We start from the raw sequence: 6,000 nt of genomic DNA, 5'->3' as shown, positions 1-6,000 counted from the left end.
TGATTTCTGGATCCAAGTTTGTAGCTTTCCGCGATCTCTGGTGGCTTAGGGTTGAGCCTCACTTCAAAGAAGAAACGGAAAGTTATGATTTAAAGATTACACTGTCAATCATTCACATCTCTGTCTTCTCCTGAACTTCGAGTTCAAATTTGTTTGTGAAGTTGAGTCACACGTTAAGACAGCACAGTCTTTGTCTTTGTGAAGGAATTGATTTGGGAATGGCTGTTTGAAACTGTCCCTTCTTGCACAGAAATTCAGTGCAAATACTTGATCACTCACAATTTCCTTGAGAGAAATTTGTTCACAATCGCATTCGACACGGAAACTGCCTCAGCATTAATCTCACTGAAGCAGAATGTGACCGTGTTGTATGTTTCAGAATGTTGGTGCCGTTATTTGTCGCTTTTAACCGAGACCGGGACACAGGGAAAGGTTCATCCGAGTTTGGAATATATGATCATTCAGGAGGAAGAAAAATCAACAGGAACCAAATAAGAAAACCCAGTCTCCAGATTTGAGAATCTGTAGATCCGCTTTGGGAAAGTGAATCAGAGCAGAATGAAGGGTGAACAGTCCAACTGCCCAGAAGAGATGAAGACACGGCTCAGTCAACACGTTCCCCTGGTTTATGATGCTGGAACATTCCTCACACAGAAATGATTCAACCCAATGACAAACATTCTTGCAGCTGATAATTTATGCTACTGATTTAAGGACTGTCTCATGTGGTTACCGAGTGACGACGAGAAGATATTAAACTTTGTTCTATTCAATCCAGCTGTGATGAAGTTTGAATTTTTCTACCTTTTATAAACAGCATTTGAAGGGTCTTGGTAACAATGTTCAGTGTTGATGAGAGTGGGGTCTGGGTGAGAAGCTGCTGAGCGTGACAGGGTCAGGACTGGATGCAGGAAGTTCTCTGACAGTCTCCCTCTATCTCTCTAATGGGTTTGAGTTGATTTCCGACTGGTAGCTTTTATTTTACTTTTCTTATTTAGAGATACAGCACTGAAACAGGCCCTTCGGCCCACCGAGTCTGTGCCAACCAGCAACCACCCATTTATACTAATCCTACATTAATCCCATATTCTCTGCCACATCCCCACCATTCTCCTACCACGTACCTACACAAGGGACAATTTCCAATGGCCAATTTATCTATCAACGTGCAAGTCTTTTGGAGGTGGAAAGAAACCAGAGCACCCGGCGGAAACCCACACAGACACAGGGAGAACTTGCAAAGTCCACACAGGCAGTACCGAGAACTGAATCCTGGTCGCTGGAGCTGTGAGGCTGCGGTGCTAACCATTGCGTCACTGTGCTGCTGTTGGTGTTTTGATTAATGAAGGAAGTTCCCTCCACCCATTTTTTTTGGACAGACAGTGTGGTATAAGGATGTAAAGGGTTAATGCTGAAGATAGTGTGATCAACCCCTCCCACTGTCAGAGTGATGATGTAACAGTCACATGAGATTAAGTTTGGGAGAAGAGAGAGCAGCACCAAGGACATTGTGTAAATTAGAAAAGAGTTCTTAGTTCTTTCAGCAGGAACTGTGTCCAGAAAATATCGAGAAACTCACAATTTTATTATTCAGGAGTCGGAACACAGATATTAATTCCAAGTGACAGTTCTGGGACCAATTAACAAAAAAAGTAGAGAATAATATTGCTCACTGATTGAAATCTCCCAGTGAAGAGACAGTTAAACAGGTTATCTGTTGGGGCATCCTTCGATCCAAGGTTTCAGCAACATTTAATCTCCATTTTTGGTGAAATTCTCTGTTATTTGCAACTTTTTTTATCAGCTTTGTTGGGCGAGTGAAAAGACAGAAAAAATTGAACAGTTCCATCCTTTCTTTTCTTCCTTCTTCTCTTCTTTCCATCAGTTTCTCTTTTCTGTCCCAGATCAATAAAATGATGAGAATCCCAATTTAATCTGCTGTTTCTGGTGTTTTATCCATTCCAATCAAAATTGCAACATTCCAATCAAATCTATTCGTTATTCCACAGTGTCTCTCCATGTGTTTTATTCTGTTGTATTCTCTCACAGTCTGTTTGATGATCAATGTTACATCTCACTCTCTGTTCTGGTGAAGATCAGAAGCAGTGATATCTGTTTACACCACCCGACAAGTCGGCCTGAGGCTGTGCCTCGCCGTTCATGTGGAGTTAAAGCAATTCTTCCAGTCAGTTGGTTCAGTTGTCATTTCATGAGAAATTCGGTCATCATGACTTCGTCAGTGACCTAATGGTTCAGGTGTCTGAGTGATGTTAATCATGATGTGATGAAATGATTGTATGTTCCAGTCTTTCCGTGGTGGGTTTTCACACTGAGTAGAAACGGGTTGGACATGGTCTGGAAATGTTTCACACCGCTCCATTCCCAACTTCATTAACTGACAGAAGATATATTTCCATCATTACACAGCTGGCTGCACAGCCAGAAACTGTGCTGAAGGTGACAACTATACCTCTGCAACTGACAAGGTGGCAGAGAGGTTAAGACGATGGACTGCTAATCCATTGTACTTTGCACACGTGGGTTCGAATCCCATCCTTGTTGTTAGTTTATGAACTGTTCAGTGTATTGTTTGTGTTGGTGGAGTTTATGTGCAAAGTCAGCCTCGAAACCTGTTCTTGTCAATGTCCAGACAGTGATTCCAGAATTGGTTATACTTTATTAAAATTGAGACAGACAATTGGAATTCTTCACCCAAACTGCACTGGAATGAAGATCAAATAGGGATCACGAAACGGAGCAGGATTTTTCCTCCCCTCCTTCCTTCCATCTTTACTTTCTCTGGATTTGCACCAAGTGAAAGACAAATGGGAAAAGCAAATGGCGAGGGAGCAGATGCCGAAAATTATCCTTTGGCAAGAAATTTATTTTCAAATCTTCTTGATAGATTAAGTGAGTGAGCAATGCTTTGGCAGATGGAGTTTAAAATGAGGGGTCATCTACTACCTACGATAGATCAGAGTGTTTTTTTGTAAGAGGTGAGATGTTAGAAACGGCGGAGGAGCAGAGACCCGAATACTGAATTAATAAAAGCTAGTGGACTGGTAGAAAATAATGTGAAAAGTGAACAGAATCTGAAGATTGGAACTCATGTTGCAGTGATATAAAGCTCTGTGCTCCTGAAGTAAATGTCCAAGCCCAGATTGTGGGGAATCTGTGGAGAGTGATTTGGTTTTTATTCATTCTTGGGTGTGAGTATCGCTGTTCAGGCTAGCATTAATTACCCATTCCTATTGCCGTTGAGAAGGTGGTGGAGAGCTGCCTTCTTGAACTTATGCAGTCCATATGGTGCAGGAACACCCACAGTGCTATTGGGGAGGGAGTTCCAGGATTGTGACCCAACAACAGTGAAGAAATGGCGATATCGTTCCAAGTCAGGATGGTGAGTGACTTGGAGGGGAACCTTAAGGTAGTGAGTTCCCATGCATCTGCTGCCCTTGTCCTTCGAGGTGGTAGTGGTTACGAGTTTGGAAGGTGCTGTTGAAGAATACTTGGCGTGTTGCTGCAGTGCATATGGAGATGGTACACACTGCAGCCACTGTTTACTGGTTGTGGAGGGATTGAATGTTTAAGGTGGCGGGTGAGGTGCCGATCAAGTGCGCTGCTTTGTCCTGGATGGTGTTGAGCTTCTTGAGTGTTGTTGAGTGGGATGTATTCCATCACACTCCTGACTTGTGCCTTGTAGATGGTGGACAGGATTTGGGGTGTCAGGAGGTGAGATACTTGCTGCAGAATTCGTAATCTCTGACCTGCGCTTATAGCCACAGCATAGATGTGACTGGTCCAGTTACGTTTCTGGTCAAGATGTTGATGGTGGGGGATTTAACGATGATAATGCTTCTGAATATCAAAAGGTAGATTTTTTTTCTCTCTAATTGGAGATGTTCACTGCTTGGCACTTGTGTGGCCAGAAGGTTGCTTGTCACTTATCAGCTCAAGCCTGAATGTTGCTCAGGTCTTGCTGCTTGCAGGCACAGACTGCTTCAGTATCTGAAGAGTTGTGAATCATCATCTAACATTCCCACTTCTGACTTATGTTGAAGAGAAAGTCGTCAATGAAACAGCTGGGATGTTAGGGTCTACGACACTACCCTGAGAAACTCCTGAGGCAATGTCCTGGGCTGAGATGATTGGCCTCCACTAACCACAACATCTTGTTTTGTGCTAGGTATGACTTCAACAAGTGGAGGGTTTTCCCCCTGATTCCCATTGACTTCAATTTTGCGAGGGATCCTTGATGCCACACTCACTCAAGGGCAATCACTCTCACCTCTCCTCTGGAATTCCAGTCTTTCGTCTCTGTTTGGACCAAGCTGCAATGAGATCATAAGAACAGAAGATCGGAAGAACTCATAGCAGGAGTAGGCCATTAGGCCACTCGAGCTTGCTCCGCCATTCAATAGGATCATGGCTGACCTGATCATGACCTCAACCCCACTTTCTTGCCTGCCCACATACCCCTTGGCTCTCTTGTAGATAAAAATCTTGAAGACATTCAATGACCCAGCCTCCACTGCTCTCTGCGGTAAAGAATTCCAAAGATTAATGACCCTCTGAGAGAAGAAATACCTTCTTAAATGAAAAAGCCCTAAATCTGAAACTGTGTCTCCTAGTTCTAGATCCCACCACGAGAGGAACCATCCTCTCAGCATCTACCCTGTCAAGCCCCCTCAGAATCTTATATGTCTCAATACGTTCTCCTTTCATTTTTCTCAACTCCAATGAGTATCGGTCCAACCTGCTCAACTTTCCTCATAAGACAACACCTTCATCACAGGAATTAATCCAATGAACCTTCTCTGAACTGCCTCCAATGCAAGTATATCCCTCCTTAAATAAGGAGACCAAAACTGTACACAGTACTCTGGGTGTGGTTTCACCAGCACCATGTACATTTGTAGCAAGACTTCTCCACTTTTATACTCCATCCCCCTTGCAATAAAGGGTAACATTCCATTTGCCTTCCTAATTATTTGCTGCACTTGCATGGTAACTTTTTGTGATTCATGTACGAGGACACCCAGATCCTTCTACACCGCAGCATTCTGTAATCTCTCACAATTTAAATAATATTTTCCTTTTTTATTCTTCCTACCAAAGTGGATAACCTCACATTTTCCCACATTATACTCTATCTGCCAAATTATTTCCTGGAGTTGAGAGACCCTGGCAGAACCTAAATTGAGCATCGATGATCAGATTATTGCTAAGTGTGTGGTGCTTGATAGCACTGTTGATGACATCTTCCATCACTTTGCTGATGATTGATAGTAGACTGATGGGGCGGCAATTGGTCAGATTGGATTTGTCCTGCATTTTTTTTGTGGAGAGGGCACACTTGGGCAACTTTCCACATTGTCAAGTCGATGCCCGTGTTGTAGCTCTACTGGAACAGCTTGGCTGAGGGCGCAGCTAGTTCTGGAGCACAAGTCTTCAGTACTAGTGTGGAAGTGAGCAGAAAGGCATGGCACTATGCTTAATGGGAAATATAGCCAAGTTAGGAATAGTAGCTTTGCTGAGCTTTGATTTTAAGTGGCAGAAACCACAATGAAATAGTTAAAAGTAAAGGCAGAGCGTGTGAGACTGTAAAGACTAGCCGACACTGGTAATTGCAAAGACATCTGTTCTTTATGGCCTGATTGTGTGACTCCCTGTGGTTTGGAACAAATGGACTCCTGTGAATCAAATGATGTCCATCCCTGTGTGAGTGATAAGGAGTGCTCGGCCCCTCTTATCTTCGTGAACTGCCACTACTTGATGTCGCTGCAGACTGCATGAAACACTCAGGAATGTACACCTAACAGAGATAGCAGGATGCGCCGCAATTACTTGTCACAAGGTAGAGACAGACTCATGATCCATGCAGGGAGTGAGACTAGAATGATTATTGATGATTCCTATGCTCTTGCTAATTAGCTTGCTTGTCTGCTTTGTTTTATCTTGCTGGTACAAAACAATATTTTATTAGTAACAAGTATGTAT

Source organism: Heterodontus francisci, unplaced genomic scaffold (assembly GCF_036365525.1).
Source record: "Heterodontus francisci isolate sHetFra1 unplaced genomic scaffold, sHetFra1.hap1 HAP1_SCAFFOLD_761, whole genome shotgun sequence".
NCBI classification, from domain to species: Eukaryota; Metazoa; Chordata; class Chondrichthyes; order Heterodontiformes; family Heterodontidae; genus Heterodontus; species Heterodontus francisci.
Note: the sequence above shows the minus strand (reverse complement) of the source record.